The sequence below is a fragment of the Chelonia mydas genome, chromosome 4 (assembly GCF_015237465.2).
Source record: "Chelonia mydas isolate rCheMyd1 chromosome 4, rCheMyd1.pri.v2, whole genome shotgun sequence".
Classification (NCBI taxonomy): domain Eukaryota; kingdom Metazoa; phylum Chordata; order Testudines; family Cheloniidae; genus Chelonia; species Chelonia mydas.
Genome location: NC_057852.1, coordinates 134,802,925 through 134,821,185, shown reverse-complemented (window position 1 = coordinate 134,821,185; position 18,261 = coordinate 134,802,925). Strand labels below are relative to the sequence as shown.

Here is an 18,261-nt window from a genome sequence, read left to right as displayed (position 1 = left end):
AAATCTGAAGATAATTAGAATCTTGATGATATGCAGCTCTGCAAGCAGTGTTCAGAATAACTCATTAAGCTAGTTATCTGCTCATTGTTAAAAGGTGTACAGATACCTAAACTTTCACTGTAAGCAGATTAGTTCTAACAGAATTAGTATTAGTAGAATATAATTCTATTTGCCAACATTATTAACTTTTTAAATGATCAGGCAATATGTGCTGGTACTGCATCTTCATTTTATCTGAAGAGAATCTTGTTTTAATTGTGCGTGGTTGTAAATCCTAAAAGAAACCCTAGCATTCTACGCAATAACTGAAACCTGGCGTTGTTTTAAAGCTGGCTCAGCAAGTACTTCAACACAAGTTTCACCTTCCAGAGTGAATCTTATTGTTTGCTCTGCTGATTTATTAATTGGTTTTGCTGGCACAATAAATTGCAGTTCTGCTGGAGGGACATGCCTGGCTGGGGATGTTTGGACATATTTTATCTAGTTGTTGGTTGTTGTGTTTTCGGTTTTGTATTTAAATTTGGAATGTGTGTCATGGTTTTGTTTTTTAAAAAATTTGTAGTTTTTATCTAACCATGAAATTAATCTAAATGTGTCACTGAAATGAATCCTTTCACAATGGGAATTGAATTTTCCAGGTACAGTGTCTGTTTGCCAGCCGCGATTGCACCACAACTGCTGATGACGACAAGCCAGAAATCAGCTTGCGTGTCTTGTTACAGATTTTTATTTCTAGGGCCTATTACTAAGATAGCTATAAATTAAAATGAAGGTTTCTAATTTAGCGGCTTGAAGTACAGAGCTGAAACTTTGCACACTGCTGTGTTTAAACCCCCCCTCCCCCCCATTGATTACTTATATTAATTACAAGACTTCTTAGATAACTAGCTGTATAATAGAATACTGGAATGTATTCAGAGGAGCCTTTTTTCTTTTGTAGTAGCAATCAGTTTGCTTCAAGTCTGTTATGAATTATTATTAAGGCAGCAGGGAAAACTTTGTATTTCCATCTGGCTTGTTTTATGACCAAACACCCCCCCGCAATAGGGTTGGAAATCATGGCTGTACAGTAGTAAAGAAAAACCATTAATCCCAAGACAGTATCTCGTAAGTCTCCTTGTTAAAATAGCTATCTTCAAACCCGTGGGAAATAGTGCCTTCCCTAATTCTCTTTTCCATTTTCCCCAAGTGGCTGTGGGTTGTGGGGATTCGCAGACAGAGCCCATTACCTCTGGAGCGAAGAGAGCCCTGAGATGGAAGTAAAATGCTTCTTCTTTAACTCAACACTGACGTTGTCTAAAGGGCTTCCCCAGTCCAGAGGTCCATTTAGCATAGTTACCTGTTAGGGGTTTGTTGTTGTTCATTTTCTAATAAGTTAAATTGGCACAGAGCTGCTAGGGAAGGTCTCAACCCATAGAGCTTAAGTAAAGCTTAACATTCTAGTAAAGAAAAGTTTTAAACGTTTGTTCTTTTAAGATCAGCAGATGCAGTTGTAAACACAATCATTAACGTTTTTTATGCCTTTTATTAATCTCCCCCATACTGCTTTAATGTTTTAAGTCCTAGTTCCTGCGGGGAGTCAGCTGGAAAAATAACATTTCTCTTTACGGCTGCTGGGTAGAATGCCAGAAGTATTTTTCATTATCCTCCATTATCATGACAAAGGGTGTGGCGAGTACAATTTGTAGCTTGATTTGGTAAATTTTCCTGACAATTTTGCAGACTTTGTTTCAACTGGAAATGAATCAGAAAGAAAGGATTGATTTTATTTATTTATTTAATTTACCTGTATGTCTCCCGTTGGAAGTAAGATACAAATGGACAGTTTTGATCACCCTGCCTTGAAGGAAAAAGCCTCTTCTCCATGCTTTGGGTTCCTGTGGTGATAGCTTTGACTCAGAAATTGCACTTATGCATTACCTTTGTTTTGGAAGTGGGTGGTCATGTGTAAGTGTGCATGTTAAACGTAATGATGGCATTTTAAGTAAGTGTGTGTGTGTGTGTGTGTGTGAGAGAGAGGTTTTTTTTTACAAACTTTGTTTCTGGAGTGCAGTGAATATACACGTTACCAATTCCCTCTATTTTGTAAAGTAAATTCTTCCCTGTCTGTAAAGTCCTTTGATTATTCTCCCACTAATATTAACAAAGCAGAAAGCTCCCTACCCGTTGGAGGCAATGCTGAGCCTGTATATTTTTGTAATCCCGTTTTCAGTGTGGAGATGCAGGACATGACACTCCATAGTTAAAGTTGAGTTCCATATGGCACTTAAAACCAGGGATTCATTCTCTTTTGTTTTGTATGAAAAATACACTGTTGTCTCCCTGAATTTACAGCAGTCATTCTCCAAGCAAAGCAAATTTTCTGAACCTTTACAAGTAAATCTGTTAATTACTCTGAGCTAAAATTAATTAAAAATTGGGTCCTTTAAGCAGTTTAGCATCTGTGTCAGTCTTTTTTCTTTGTCCTGAATGGCACAAAGGGAAAAAATATGGAGTAGCAAAAGAACTGTCTTTAAAAATCAGTTTAATCTAATCTGAGACCATAAACACTAAAATGTCTTTAACCATGTGATGATGGTGGGCATCACTATGGGGCAGAGTTAAGTTTGTTTAGGTACCTTTAACTATGCATTTCTTAACTTTTTATAACATGTTTGGATTTTAAGTGTAACTTTAACTTTAACTCTGAATTCCCTGGATTAACAGTGCTTGGTTTTAGGATAATTACAACCTCCCTTTAATGAGTTTTACCTGAAATTATTAGGGATGCCAACTTTTTGGTTGGATGAATTCCCGGAGATTTCATCATGACAATCTTTAATTAAAAGATTAATCTTTAATTCCTGGAGACTCCAGGACAATCCTGCAAGGTTGGCAACCGTATTAAAGTTATTGATGCATACTTTCAACCTTACCTCCATTTTAACATAGCTGTCATCTGGGAATAATAGGGATCTGTCCATGAGGGCAGAAACATGCTTCACAACCATTTTTGTATTGTAACAAACTTGGTTCAGTTTAGTCCTTTTTATTACCAACCATACTAACAGAACCTATGCTGTAGCCTAACTGAACTGATCAGCATGTGTAAGGGTTACAGTTTGAAACCCTAAAAACAAGGCCAATGGTTTGATTTTTTTTTTTTTTTTTGGTTTCTTTAATGAATTGGAATCTATGATAAACGTGTCCCAAGGAGTGATGTTGGAGAGAAACCACCCCTATTTTGGGGTAAAAACCAATCTGGATTGCTAAATTAACACAGGAATGGAGTTAATACTGGTACTTCAATATTTGGCCGCATTACCACAAAGACTCGTTTGCCAAATCAACAAAGAGGGCCTATCCTGTATTTTGCAGTCCATGCTGTCTGCCTAGAAACAAATGTACAAAGCAATCTGAAATTTAACAGTGCAACTTTCAGTATTGCCAGCCTCAAGTGCTCAAAAATTATCCAGGCCTCCCAAAATCTTGAGTGGCTTCAGAACAACCCCAAAAGTATTGTATTGGTCTTCTGGTTTTTTAAGTCTGTAGCATTTCCATTTCTTCAAGCTTTTTCTCCAAACCACAAGGGCTAGAAGCGTATTTAAAAAAAAACAACAAAAAAAAAACACTGAAATTCTTATGTAATTGCATGAATGCAGGAGCTGATGTCTTAAGAAAAACGCCATTTATCGTAAGACTTGAAATTAAATTATCAGAGTGGGGATCATCGAGCTTGAGTTGCTAGTTTGAACACCAGTGCTTATAAACACTGTGCTGTTACATTTTTTTTGTTTTCAGGGTTATGTTTTTAAGATGTACATTGCTTGGAATGCTTGAGGGTAAAATGTAACTTGAAAGGGATTTTTCAATAATTGGCCTCATATTCATGGCATTAGCATATTGAGCATGTGAATGCCACCCAAAACCAGTCATAATTTTACAGCTCCTGTGTAGATATTGACTATATAACTTTTGTTTACAGTTTATCAATTTTTTTGTCTCCCAGTTTCTCTTCTTTCCCACCCCCCACAAATATAATGACTAGGGAGAAAGTTTCTTATGTAAACAATATGTCAGTTTTCAAATATAGAGTCACAAAAATCTGTCTTTACTTAGCATCTGTGTTCTCCGTGCAATGCAACATCTAAATCTTGCTACAAGGAGAAATGACTGATCATCTGAAATGCAGTGCTGTTCTCCCTTCAGTGCCATTTGCCTGCTCCAGTTAAGGTTGTTTAGAATTGTGCCCAATACACTGATGGGAATAATAGACGTGTTCACATTAGACGGCCCTTAAATTGCTTGTGCTATAGTGTAGTTCACACACTTGTAGTCCTAACTGCTGATCTCTACAAAGTCCATCATACAGTGTTTTCTGTACTTGTACTTTGTACACCCACTTTTTGAGGACTTTACATTGAAAGTGGATCTCATTAAATGAGCTATGGTCTAGCCGCACGTATCTCAAATAGGCTGGCATGTAAAATGAAGCAATTATTGATGAGTAGTCTTGTTACAGCGAACCTCTCATAGTGAGAATTTAAGGCTGTGATTTTTTTCAAAGGCACAAAGGACAATTAGGTGCATAACTCCCACTGACTTTCAAAGCATGATTTTCAGTGGGAATTGGGCAACTAGCTGCCCTTTGTGCCTGTGAAAACCTCCCACTAAGTTGGTGCAGTTAGCAGGGATGCTAGCTTTGTTACATAAGAACGGCTACACTGGGTCAGACCAAAGGTGCATCTAGCCCAGTCTCCTGTCTTCCGACAGCGGCCAGTGCCAGGTGCCCCAGGGGGAATGAAGAAACAGGTAATCATCAAGTGATCCATCCCCTGTCGCCCATTCCCAACTTCTGGCAAGCAGAGGCTAGGGACACCCTCCCTGCCCATCCTGGCTAATAGCCATTGATGAACTTATCCAGTTCTTGTTTATCATGTTTATTAGATTTCCTATTATTGGCAGGGCTGATTGTGCAGTTAATTATTATGGTCGCCTGACACTTCTGATTGTAAGGCACTGTTTTTTTGTTTTTCTTTTTTCCGCAGTTGCTTATAGCATTGCCAAACCTCAATGGATTGGGTTGAAATTTCACATGCAGTGTGTTTGGAAAATTTCAGCCAAAGCAGTTCACTTGTTTCAGAGAGTAGGGACAATTCATTGGTTTTTGCCCATGTTCAAAAATTCAAGTGACCTTTCCTATAAAAGCTTTAGCATCCCCCACGCTTTGGAGCATGGACTTGAAATTTGGCAAGGTGTGGCCTATGTCAGGGATGTAACTTTTGCCATCCCCGTGAAAAGCTGCACATTTTGGCCAAGTTATAAGCCTTTGAAAAATAGCTGTTTGCATATGCTCAGTAGAGACTGTTTTTTAGCAGCTAAAATCTCCTAGGATTCCATCCTCACTGAACAGGCTCCGGTCTCTTACAGCTCCTACTTATGACCAGGCTGCATGTGCCATCCCTACAGAGCTGTGCATTCTCCAGCCAGGGCTAAGGGCCAAAGCAGGACATTTCCCTATAATGGCTGCTCTGTGTTAGGTACTGGAATTGAGAGCAGGTAGCCTTTCTCTGTGCTCTCGGTGACCACCTGTGCTGGTAGCCAGGGAGCATGGAGGAGGAAGCTGTCTGATTTTAATGCAGAGGGATGAAAGTTAGACAAGGAGAAAGGAAGAGGAGTAGATTGGGATCAAGTCTGGTGAGACTGGGACTAGCTGGGCAAGGAGATGGACTGGCAGTTGGAGAGGTGGGTCTGGGAGCCAGGGAGGGGGGAGAGAAACTGGGGCTTGTTTCCATCACCAGCTCCAAGTGGCAAGAGTTGGAGCCAGGTGGCTGGGGTGTGGCAGGGAGAGCATTGAGATTGGACAAGGATCTGGGGGTGGGATTGGAACTAGCTGGATGAGGAGACTGGGACTAGGAAACGGGGTCGGGGGTGGGGGGGAATGTGGGCAGGAGGAGGGATGATGAACCTGACAAGGAGCTGGCATGCGCGGGGAGAATTGGGACTGGCTGGGTAAGGAGACTGAGACTGGATGCAGGGAGGGGAAGAGACTGGGAATGGAAGGGAAGATTTGGACTTGGACTTGGACAGTAAGCCCAGAGCAGAACCTGGGACTGGCTGGGCTGGGAGACTAGGGCTGGGATGAGAAGCCTGAGGAGTGGAGACTAGGAGATGGAGTCAATGTTGGGGAAGAGACAGGACTGGGAACTGGACAGGTTAGAAAGGATGGGGCAGAAGGAGTTAAATTTGGGATAGGCACAAGAGTGTGTGACCCCCTAGAGCATACCCTCTCCAGAGCCTGGAATGGAACCCCTGGTTCCTGAGCCTGATTGTTCATCTGCTGTCAGCAAGTATCTGTGAAATCCCCTGGCAAAACTGTGTATGTCGTTCTCCTCTCGTGCTGATCCACATAGAGGACGACAACCTACTATTGCTGTCAACCTTGCTGGTTACCCATATGGGTGTCCTTATGATGCCACACACAGGGATTTTTTTATTTTGCTTTTTAAAATCCTAGAAAATTGCACCCAAAAACGACATTACAAGAACAGTACTAAGATAGGAAAGACAAGCAGTCAAAACTTAGGACATGGCAGAATTAAGGATTCTTGTGCAACCTTAATCCAGCCCCCGTGTGCGTATGTGTTCTGATACAATTCTTAATTACGTGACCGGATAACTGCATGATCACATGCTATTTTTCCCACAGGACCCCAGACTTTTCACATGTAGTCATTAACACTGACCCGAGGTCTCATTTGCAGAAGGGCTGAGCACTCGCAGCCGCAAGTAAAGTCAATGGGAGCTGTACTTTAAACGCGTGAAGTGCTGTATAATGCTAAGTACTGTGAAAAATCAAATCCTAGGTGTCTGAAATTGGGTACTCAAAATTTAGTGGAGATTTTTTACCTTTCTCTGGCGTCCCTCAGTTTCCGAGCTCCCCATCTGTCGAATGGGGATAGCACCTCCTCCCCCTGGCCTCCCAGGGGTGTTGTGAAGATAAATTAATTTATGTCTGTGGAGCACTTGGCTACTATACTGATGAGCACCATGGAAAAGCCCAGGAGGAAAACAACAATTCTGTCTTCAGAGCAGGGTTTGAATAGTGTGCAGTAAATAGGCCCTGAGGCCATACGTTGAACAATGAGGAGAAAACAAAATATTGAATAGGCACTCATTTAGGGAGCACCACCCATCCTGTGCTCTGAATGAGGCAGGGGTCCTGTGGGGGATAGATAGCATGTGATCATGTAATTAAAGACTGTATCATAATGCATACCTACCAGGGGGCCAAACTAAGATTACACAGGCATTTCCTAGCTTTGGAGTGTTTGACTTGATTAAGGTTGCAGTGTTCTTTAACGCAGCTTTTTTGTGTGTCTATACAGCCGTAGGCTGAGGAGGCATAAGGACCTCCTAGATCATGAGTTCAGGGGAGAGCAGAGGACAGCAGATTCTCCCACCTTGAGCAAGTGAGCAGCATGGCGAGGGATGGGCAGAGCTAAGCTGGCACAAGGGCAGCAGTGAATTACTCTCCCTCCAAGGTAGAGAATAGGAGCCGGGAAGGCATTTGACACAATGGTGATTGAGACCCAATTTCTTTTTTTGCCTCTTTTGGACAAGGACTTTCGTGCCACCTCTTTCACTCTGGGGTTGGAGTGAAGGCTCAGTCAAGCAGTTTTGACAATACTTCAGCTCTACATGGCACTACCCATCTTCAAAGCACGGGCACAGTTAATTTGCTGGTACCGATGGTGTCTCTGATGGAACAATTCAGGAAAAATGATGTAGATAGGTACAAGTGACATGCTGGGGACTTACTGAAGTTTGATGTGTCTGACTAGATATTGAACGGTCTGAATCTTATTTCAAGTCCAGGTCAAATTAGATGTAAATGCATTTTATATTTTTGCAGCGAAATCTTCTTCCATTCTTTGTTTGAAAGTGGTGTTGGGTTTTTTTTATAGCTTGTGCAAGACACAAAATTGCTTCTCTGTACTGAAGCTTGGTAGGATATTTTCCATTGTGAAAATGTGAATCTCATCGAGGGCAGCTGAAATCTGCACCACCACCACCAAAAATCCCTATCCCCGAACACCATTAAACAAAAATCAGAACGCCAGGATAATTGAACAGATTCTGCTTCCTCCTGCAGCCTCATATGCATTTTTTACAAACATAGTAGAAACATCACTGGGTCTCCCTTTCAAATCTGGTGCGGGGGAGTGGTTTTGTTTTGGGTTTTTGTTTCCTGTATCCGTTCGCTCTTGGGACTAAGAGGGACCGGACATCAATCCATGTTCTCCAAATCTTTCTGAACAAGTCTTATTTCAAACTTGTAAGTAACAGCCAGGCAAGGCGTATTAGTTTATCTTTGTTTTCTCAACTTGTGAATTTTCCCTTTGTTAGAGGGAGGTTTATCCCTGTTTTGTTGTAACTTTGAAACTAAGGCTAGAGGGGGTTCCTCTGTGCTCTTCGAATTTTCTGCTACTCTGTAAGGTTAACTACCAGCCTAAGTTTGCAGAGGTGATTCTTTTACCTTTTCTCTTTAAATAAAATCCTTCTTTTTAAGAACCTGACTGCTTTTTCCACTGTTCTAAGACCCAGGGGTTTGGGTCTGTAGTCCCTTTGTAACCAGTTGTTGAGGAGATATGCTCAAGCCTTCCCCAGGGAAGGGGGTGTAGGCTTGGGGGAATATTTTGATGGAATAGGACTCCAAGTGGTCCTTTCACTGATTGTTTGTTAAATCACTTGGTGGTGGCAGCGATCCCAAGGCAAGAAAGGAATCTGTGCCTTGGGGAAGTTTTATCCTAAGCTGGTAAGAATAAGCTTAGGGGGTCTTTCATGCAGGTCCCCTCATCTGTACCCCAGAGTTCAGAGTGGGGAAGGAACCATGTACATTGGCCAGACCGTACAGTCTCTATGTAGAAGAATAAATGGACACAAATCATACGTCAAGAATTTTAACGTTCAAAAACCAGTCGGAGAACACTTCAGTCTCCCTGGTCTCTCGATTACAGACCTAAAAGTTGCAATATTACAGCAAAAAAAATTTCAAAAACAGACTCCAACGAGAGACCGCTGAATTGGAATTAATTTGCACACTGGACACCATTAACTTAGGCTTGAATAAAGACTGGGAGTGGATGTGTCATTACACAAAGTAAAACTATTTCCCCATGGTTATTTCCCCCCCACACCCCCCACTGTTCCTCAGGTGTTCTTGTCAACTGCTGGAAGTGGCCTATCTTGATTATCACTACAAAAGATTGTTTGTTTGTTTTTTTTTCCCTTTCTCTCCTGTTGGTAATAGCTCACCTTAACTGATCACTCTCGTTACAGTGTGTATGATAACACCCATTGTTTCATGTTATCTACCTACCTACCTATCTACTGTATTTTCCACTGCATGCATCCAATGAAGTGCGTTTTAGCCCACGAAAGCTTATGCTCAAATAAATTTGTTAGTCTCTAAGGTGCCACAGGTACTCCTGTTCTTTTTGCAGATACAGACTAACACGGCTGCTACTCTGAAACCTTTGGGGAAGGATTGTTGCCAGACTTTTCAGTAAATTCTTCCTAATCAATTGCTGAAGTACAGAGCTGGGAGAGAATGCAGTGTATTTGCCTGCCAGACAGCTAACAGGAAAATAAAAAATGTTTAGCTGAGATCATGGGCAAAATGTGAATGGATTTGAAGAACAATTAAAAAAGGAAATGGAAAGTGTTATGTCTGCTTGAATAAATTGATTAAGGGATCCCAAGTGATTGTGGGTTCCTAAGCACAGGCTTCTATTTTGAGGAAAAAATAGAAATCTGCTCAAATACTGTCTGTGTTGTTATTTTCCATGAGACTTTTATAATCCAAATGTGTTTGTCTTATTTGTAACATTTCAAGAGGCACCAACTTTTGGTTGCTTCCCCCGCCCCCCAACCCCTTTTCTCTGAAGAGGGAGGAATGAGGAAACTAGATATTTTTCTGATCAGGGAGGGGATGGTAGTGGTCCAAGTTTTGAGGCTGGATATCTTGCCTTGCCAAAAACAGACCTACGCTACGTTTCTGTTTTCATGGATTCCACGTCCCCCATTGGTTTCGCCTCCCCTCGATTTTGCTGATTCCTTCAACAGAAGATCAACAAGATTCATTCACTCCTTCCCAGTCTTAATAGCCTCCCATCCCTCTCCTGTGTCAGGTCCCCACCAAAACTATATGTCTGCCCTTCACCTGTCGCTTTAGCCCCACTCCTTCCTAACTGTTGACCTCCCTTTACCTTCTTCCTTCACCCCTCACTTTTTTTAATGAAAGCTGGTCGTGGTCTTTCCCACTCTTTAAAAATCCTCTATCTGAATGTCCCCTCCATCTATCCTCCTCCCTCTGCTGCTTTCCCTCACTTCCAAATCTTCCCAGTACTGTGGTTGGAACTTACACCAAGTCAACAATCACATCCTTCCTTCCTTCCCAAAATCTTGTCCTCTGTTTGTTTTCGGGACCAAATGCTGCTGCTCTGTTCTCACTTAGGCCTTGTCTACACTGGGAAGTTTCTGCGCAGTAAAGCAGCGTTCTGTGGTGTAACTCCCGAGGTGCGCACACGGCCAAGCCACTGAGTGCGCAGAAACTGCGCAGTTGCAGTGCTGTAAAAAACCCCACCCTGACGGGAGGCATAGAGCTCTCTGCGCTGGGGGCACAGCGCCGCGGAGCCCATGTAGACACCGGGGTCGATTTACAGCGCTGCGATTGGCCTCCGGGAGGTGTCCCACAGTGCCTGTTCTCTGCTCTTCGGTTTGAACTCCATTGCCCTGCCCTCAGGTGACCAAGTGTGAGCCCCACCCCTTAAATTCCTTGGGAATTTTGACTGTCTCCTTCCTTGTTCACTCGGTGGTGCGTGCAGTGGTCTCAGCGCATCTTTCCAGATCATGGACCTCATCAGCATTTGGGGAGAGGAGGCTGTCCGGTCCCAGCTGCGCTCCAGCCATAGGAATTATGATACCTACTGACAGATTTCGCGATGCATGACAAAGGGGCCATGACCAGGACACATGGACGCGGTGCAGGGTCAAAGTGAAGGAGCTGCGGAACGCCCACCACAAGGTGCGGGAGGCAAACCGCCGCTCCAGTGCTGCGCCCACGAGCTGCTGGTTCTACAAAGAGCTGGACACGACACTCGGCGGTGACCCCACCTCCGCTACGAAGGCCACTGTGGATACTTTGGTGGCTCGCGTGCCAGTCGAGAGTGGACCGAGCCAGGAGGAGGAAATCTGGGATGAGGATGTGGAGGGGAAGCGGGACCCAGAGGCAGAGGACGACTTGGAAGCAGCCAGGAGCTCTTCTCTATCTTGAAGGAGGCTAGCCAGTCACAGTGGTCTGAGCTTGGTGAAGCACAAACAGGAGAGGAGGCCCTTGGTAAGGGGCTTTGAATCCCTGAAGCGAGTTGTTGGCGGCAGGAGGGTTGCAGAAAGCAGGCTTGTGTCTGTATGATGCGCCTACCACCACATTCCCAGTCTGAGTGGCGGAAGAGGGTATTGATTGACTCCCTCACTTCATGGGAATCTGCCTCAGATCTCCAGAAAACTCTCATGGAGATACTGGGCAATTCACTACCGCAGGTTGTTTGGCAGAGCTGCTTTGTTTCTTGCCCCATTAAGGGTAACTTTCCCACGCCACTCTGCTGTCACGGAGGGAGACCATTGTTGCACACAGGCGACCCTCATAAGGGCCAGGTTGGAAGCCGCAGTTTTGGCAAAGACCCTCCCTTGATTGTTTGCTCACCGTCAGCAGCGAGATATCTTCCATAATGAACACAGCCTGTGGAAAATGTGGGGACCGGAATGATTATAAGCCCCCCCCGCCCCACACCCACACACACACACAGTGCTGGCTCTCCCCAAGAGCTTTGTGTACAGTATGGTCCTGGAGCATTGATTTCCTCTGCCCTGGCGGTTCCTCACCGTTTTAGGGGTCGTGTGGCTCATGTGTGCTTGGCTGGGGTCAGCCAGTTAGTGACAGGTATGCAAATAATGGCCGTGTTTTAAATCAGTGGTCTGTGTGTTGCAAACAATACTGGTTCTGTAAAATGTTGCATTTTGGCTTCACAGATATGACCTTGGGAGCCCAGCCTCCCTCTATGTTAACGCCGGCTGAATGGCTGCGCAGAATTAGAAAGCGGCCACGAAGAAGTAAAGAGGACTTTGTGTGATGTCACGATGCACTCCGCGTCCGGAAAACAAGCAATGAAGGAGTGTCAGGACAGCCAGAAGAGGGACCGAAAGGAGAATGCGGCGCGCCAGAACGAAGCCACGGAGCGGCTCTTAAACATTATGGAGCACCAAGCGGACACGCTCCAGGCACTGCTAGCACTGCAAACTGAGCAGCTCCACACCAGCCCTCCCCTGCAGCTACTGTCCCAAAACTCTTTTCCATGACACGGCCGACACACAGTTATCAACCTCCTGGCTCCAGTCTGTACCCGCGGCATTCCACTCCTCCCCTGTCATAGTCCAGCATTGTGGATTCCCAGTACCCATTGCACGCAACACCCGGCCCCCTGCAGTTTAATCCTGCTGCAGTGCAGTACCTGCTGCACTGTGCTCCAAAGGAGAAGGTTGCATGTGACACCTGGACATACACAAATCTTTAACTGTCCCGGGACCCCACCTCCTCCTGGGACCCCCCATTCCCCACAGTGCTGGTGTGGTTTTTTGTCTCTCTCTCTCCCCCCTGCAGTTGTTTTTTTAATAAAAGAATTGTGTTGGTTTGAAAGCAATCTTTATTCCATTAATTGAAAACAAACAGAGCCCTACAAAGCAACAGGCCATTTTCTTAAACCTTCACAGTGCATCGTCTGCACCAATCACAATCCTCTCCTAGCATTACAAGCACTGCCCTCCCGAGCGCAGCAACAGATATTAGCAGCTTTCGTCTTCGAATTGCTGCCTCAAGGCATCCCTGATCCTTATGGTCCTGCGCTGTGCCCCTCTAATAGCCCTGGTCTCTGGCTGTTCAAATTCAGCCTCCAGGCACTGAGCCTCAGTAGTTCAGCCCTGAGTGAAGCTTTCATCCTTCCCTTCACAAATATTATGGCGCATACAGCACATGGCTGTAAGCACAGGAATATTGTCAGTGGCCAGATCTAGCCTCCCATATAGACAGTGCCTGCGGGCCTTTAAATGGCCAAAAGCACACTCAACAGTCATTCTGCACTTGCTCAGCCTGTTGTTGAACTGCTCCTTACTGCTGTCAAAGGGCCCCGTGTATGGCTTCATAAGCCACAGCATTAAGGGGTAAGCAGGGTCTCCCAGGATCACAATGGGCATTTCGACTTCCCCTATGGTGATCTTCTAGTTCGGGAAGAAAGTCCCGGCTTGCAGCTTCCTGAACAGGCCAGTGTTCCGAAAGATGCGTGCGTCATGCATCTTTCCAGACCAGCCTCCTTTAATGTCTCTGAAACGCCCATGGTGATCTACAAGCACCTCGAAAACCATTGAGATTAATGTACTCGGTGGCTAGGTGGTCTGGTGCCAGAATTGGAATGTGCGTGCCATCCACCGCCCCTCTGCAGTTAGGGAAGCCCATTTGTGCAAAGCCGTCCACAATGTCACTCACGTTGCCCAGAGTCACTGTCTTTTGGAGCAGGAAGTGATTAATGTCTCTGCACACTTCCGTCAACACAAGTCCAATGGTCGACTTTCCCACTCCGAACTGGTTAGCGACAGATCAGTAGCAGTCTGGAGTAGCCAGTTTCCACAGTGCAATTGCCACATGCTTCTCCAACTACAGGGCAGCTCTCCATTCTCGTGTCCTTGCGCCGCAGGGCTGGGGCGAGCTCCTCACACACTCCCATGAATGTGGCGTTCCTCATCTGAAAGTTCTGCAGCCAGTGCTCATCATCCCAGACGTGCATGACAATGTGATCCCGCCACTCAGTGCTTGTTTCCTGAGCCCAAAAGCAGCGTTCCACTGTGGTCAGCAGCACCTCCGTGAATGTCACACGCAATCTCATGTCGTAGCTACTACGCGTGGCAAGATCAATGTCGAACTCTTCTTGCCTTTGTAGTTTAGGGAATAACTCCACTGCCACTCGTGATGTGTTAGTCAGAGTGAGCAGCGTATTGGTCAGTGCGGGATCCATCCCTGCAGACAGAAGAGGCAGGGCAGGGCACGCAATGCACAAACCATTGAAAGCTGGCGCCAAATGCAGACTGAAGCACAGGGATTGCTGGGATGTGAAGCAAATGCATCATGGGGCATTGAGACAGGACCCAGGATGCCCTACGACACCCCACCACCACCACCTTCCCACAAGTCTTAGCGGCAGAAGAGGAAGAGATGCTCTGTGGGATGGCTGCCCAGAGTGCACCGCTCCAAATTCCTCTGCAAGTGCCGCAAGTGTGAACATGCTCTTGTGCGGGCAGCTGACAGTGTGAACACACAACAGCGGTTTCCCTTCAGCGCTCTGAGTGGTGATGTAACTTCTGGTGATGTAACTCTGCCAGTGTAGACATACCCTTACTATCTGATTGCTTCCCTTGCCCACTGCAATTGGCTTAGTCTTATCTGGAAGTGAGTATCAACCAACTTGTGGCCATCCATGCCTCAGCTGCACTCAAACATTGAAAGACACTCAACCACATTCCGTTGGGCTGGGTGAGTCAGAGCCGAAGCTGTGAGTTAACAATGTACTTTAAACAATTGTAACCTGAGTATACAGCCTGACTAGGCTCTCCTCACTACTGCACACATTGCATAAGAGGGGTGACAACAAAGAACCAGGAAGGAACTTGGGGAAGAATAGCACTGCCCCAAGCCATCCTCTGCAGTATCTGTCAGACAGAAAAGAACAGTCAATTGTGGGCAGCCCTTCCACTTCCACCAGGGACTGTAATGAGTCAACAGCACCTAATTATCCACAGTATCTAAAGCAGCTGATAGAGCTAATGATATGTGCATGGACACTAGGTATTATCCATTGCTGGAACGAAATCATCAACCAACATAAAAATTGCAGTATCTGTGCCTGACTTGGGTCAGAGCCTTGATTGACAAAGTTAAATGGAACCAGCCCAATCTCAATGCTCTGAGAGTTTTCTTGGCACAACCAGTTCTATAACCTTAAACAAAAATGATCAATTAGATACCGATTGTTCAAGGAAAATCATCTAGTCACAGGCCAAACACGTGCTTCCTTTTAAATCAATTGACAGCCTGCCCTCCTCAAAGGAGGCACTGATAATTTCAACCAGCCGAAGACTCAGTGCTTGCCACCTGGCCCCTACCTGCATGGGAAGACCAGGATTCAAACACAGATGGTGGCATGAAGTTCTCCCAAAATGTCCATAAGTGGCACTGGCTGAAATTCAAGCAGTGAAGACCTAGCTTTTTGTCTCCTCCACGCGTTACCACATCTCCCTGGACACAGACAGTTTAGTCTAAACTGGATTGATTTAAATCCACAAAGTTACCTGCAGTTTTCCTTGCAATGGATGGACTTGCGTCAGAAACTGTGGGAAGACTGTCCAGGTTAACTGGGCATTTCACCACCTAAATAAAATTTGCTGATGGAGCCACCACCGTGCAATGCTATGATGGATACAGGATCCCTCCAGGATTGTCCTGGAATCTCCAGGGATTAAAGATTGTCATGTGATGAAACCTCCAGGAATACATCCAGCCAAAATTGGCAACCCTGGTGTCACACACCCTAGGCATACCGCCCCCACCCCCACTCCAGCTCCCAGCTTCTTTGCTGCTCCCTCTCCCCGTGGCTGCAGCTTGCAAGGAGCTGCTGCACAAGGAGAGAGCCCGGCTGCAAACCCTGGCACAGATCAGGTGGGGCTATGTGACCCTGCATGTCCCCCATGCATCGCCTCTGCGTTTTCCTTCTCCCATGAGCTGTTGCAGGTAAATCATGGTGAACTGTGAAGAAGCAGCTGGGGAATAGGGTTACCTAAAGGCTGCTGCTTTGACAACGAAGCACAAAACAGTATTATCTAGTCCTGGGAATAATACATTCTCCCCCAGAGCCCTCTGGAAGCCCTCGGGTAGGATAATTCGAAATTGTAGAAATGGTTAAGCATGTCCCTTATTCCATTTGTATATGGTAAAGTGTGTGTGAGGGAGGAAATAAAGTACTTAAGTTGTTTCTCATAGTGGGGAAGGACAATGAAGAGTAAACTTTAGGGTTGTGTTTTTTTTGTTTTTTGCTGTAGTTTAATCTTGTACGTTCTTGTTCTAGAAGGTGCACTCAGAGACTCATGGTAGCGCTCCTCTGAGGTGGTGGGCCTTACATAAAAACCTGAATAGACCCAATGAACTCTACTTTCTGCAGAATGGAAGCTGGCATAGGCTTCTGATCCTAAACCAAAAAATGCAGAATAGGTATCTTCTTAGTCAGCACATTGTGCAAGAACAAGCCTCGAAAGATAATTTGCAACAGGAAGTGCTGAAGTTCAAGTGTCACAGCTTAGAGTTCCTGTTGTGGTCTTGAAATTAGGGAGTTCTTTGTTTTGTGGTGGCAAACTGTCAGCCTGATGTCCTGAAAAATTTATTTGAGTTTAAACTCCTCTTCTTGGCAGTCCTTTTTTACATCTAGATTTCTTACAAGGATTAAAAAAAAGTTCCATCAATGTGATATTAGTTTCTATTCAAGAGGCTTTTGTTTATGTTCGGAAACTAGTTGCTTTAGCTTGCTGGTGTCCCTAAAAACACACTAATAAAATGTCAGTATATTTTGTCTGTGTGCTATATATAACTTGCCACTAACGGGGTGGAAATTGCCTAAATAACTTTCTAGTAATATAAAACTTGTTAATGCATCACATTTGATTTGAATAATTACACGGCACCAGGGTATTTCAGTTGGTTTGTAATAAAATGAAATGGTGAATGAGACTAGATTAAGCTCTAATTATAATGCTGCAAAAGGATCTAAAATTGTCTCTTGTAATTAAGAGATTTGTCTGCCTCTTTGGTATATCAACTCATCTGATCAGCTATGCCCCTGTTCCTTACCCCGTTAGGACACAACAATTAAGACTTGTCTTCTTCTCATGTATCCGCTACCTCCTCCCCTGCAAGGCAAAATGCTTTCAGTTTTCAAATAACGAATCCAAAGTGAAGTTTCTGTATTGCTGAGAGCTAGATCCCATGGTAAACCCTGGCTTTCTGATTTGGATGGTTTCACTGAAACATGAATGGAGCAATAGAAATGCTCACTGGTAGGTCATCAGTTTGGTAGCCCAGAAAGATAGTGACTGACGCCCCAACTGAAGTGCATTGCTGAATAGGGATGGGTACATTTGTGCTTTGCAGATATGGGGCCTACATTATTATTATTTATTATTAATTTTTTACTATCTCATAGCTTTTGAATGGCATGTGTAAGATGAGTTGTTCTCAATCCAGCTTCAGTTGGACAAGTTTCAACATCACAGCCCCCCTACCCCTACGCATGTTGCATTAATTAGCATCATTGTTGGCAGTCTGATAATAGAGATCAAGTACTGAATGCACATTGGCATTGAACTGCCCCCTCATAACTAGACCCAGCCTCTAAAGAAGGACGTTATTTAGGTTTGTAGGGACACTTGCGCTGCTGCTACTAATTCTATGTCTGTTCTGTGGCCAAATGGGAAGCTTCATTTTCCATGACTGTTGCTCCTTCCCCTTTCACCAGTGCTATAGTAATACAATTAATGCTTGAAAAAAGGAATTTCATAACCATAAGCAAATACGTTTTTGATTCGTCCATATAGTGTATATAAATGAATTTTACTATTTACTTAATGTGTTGTATTTTTTTTTTTTAAGATTTTTTTTTATAGCATTATTTTTCAACACCAGTTCCTAGACTTCTCTGAATTGTTTGCTACTACATCCTGTGTGAGAGTCTTAGGGCTTTTCTACATTTACCGAGGGATCGACATGCGGCAGTCAATACATCGGCGATCGATTTAGCGGGTCTAGTGAAGACCTGCTAAATCAACGTCAGATCGCTCTCCCGTTAACTCCTGTACTCCACCTGAACGAGAAGCGCAAGGGGAGTCGGGAGATGCTCACCCATCAACTTAGCGTAGTGTGGACCCCGCAGTGAGTAGATCTAAGTACATCTACTTCAGCTACATTATTCATAGAGCTGAAGTTGTGTAATTTAGATCGATCTCCCCCCGTAGTGTAGAGAAGACCTTACTGGTTTACTAATGCTAACATATAGGGCAGCATTCTTCTTCAAGGCCATGGTAGAGCTCTGTTCTGGTCTGCTGTGCTTTCTGAATGTGGGGAATACTATA

The 18,261-nt window shown here is 44.5% G+C and overlaps 1 protein-coding gene across 13 annotated transcripts in view; it reads left to right on the top strand.

The window, feature by feature from the left end:
* SLC4A11 (solute carrier family 4 member 11) overlaps positions 1-18,261 on the top strand; it is a 232,644-nt gene that overhangs the window by 104,041 nt on the left and 110,342 nt on the right. The window lies entirely within an intron of this gene.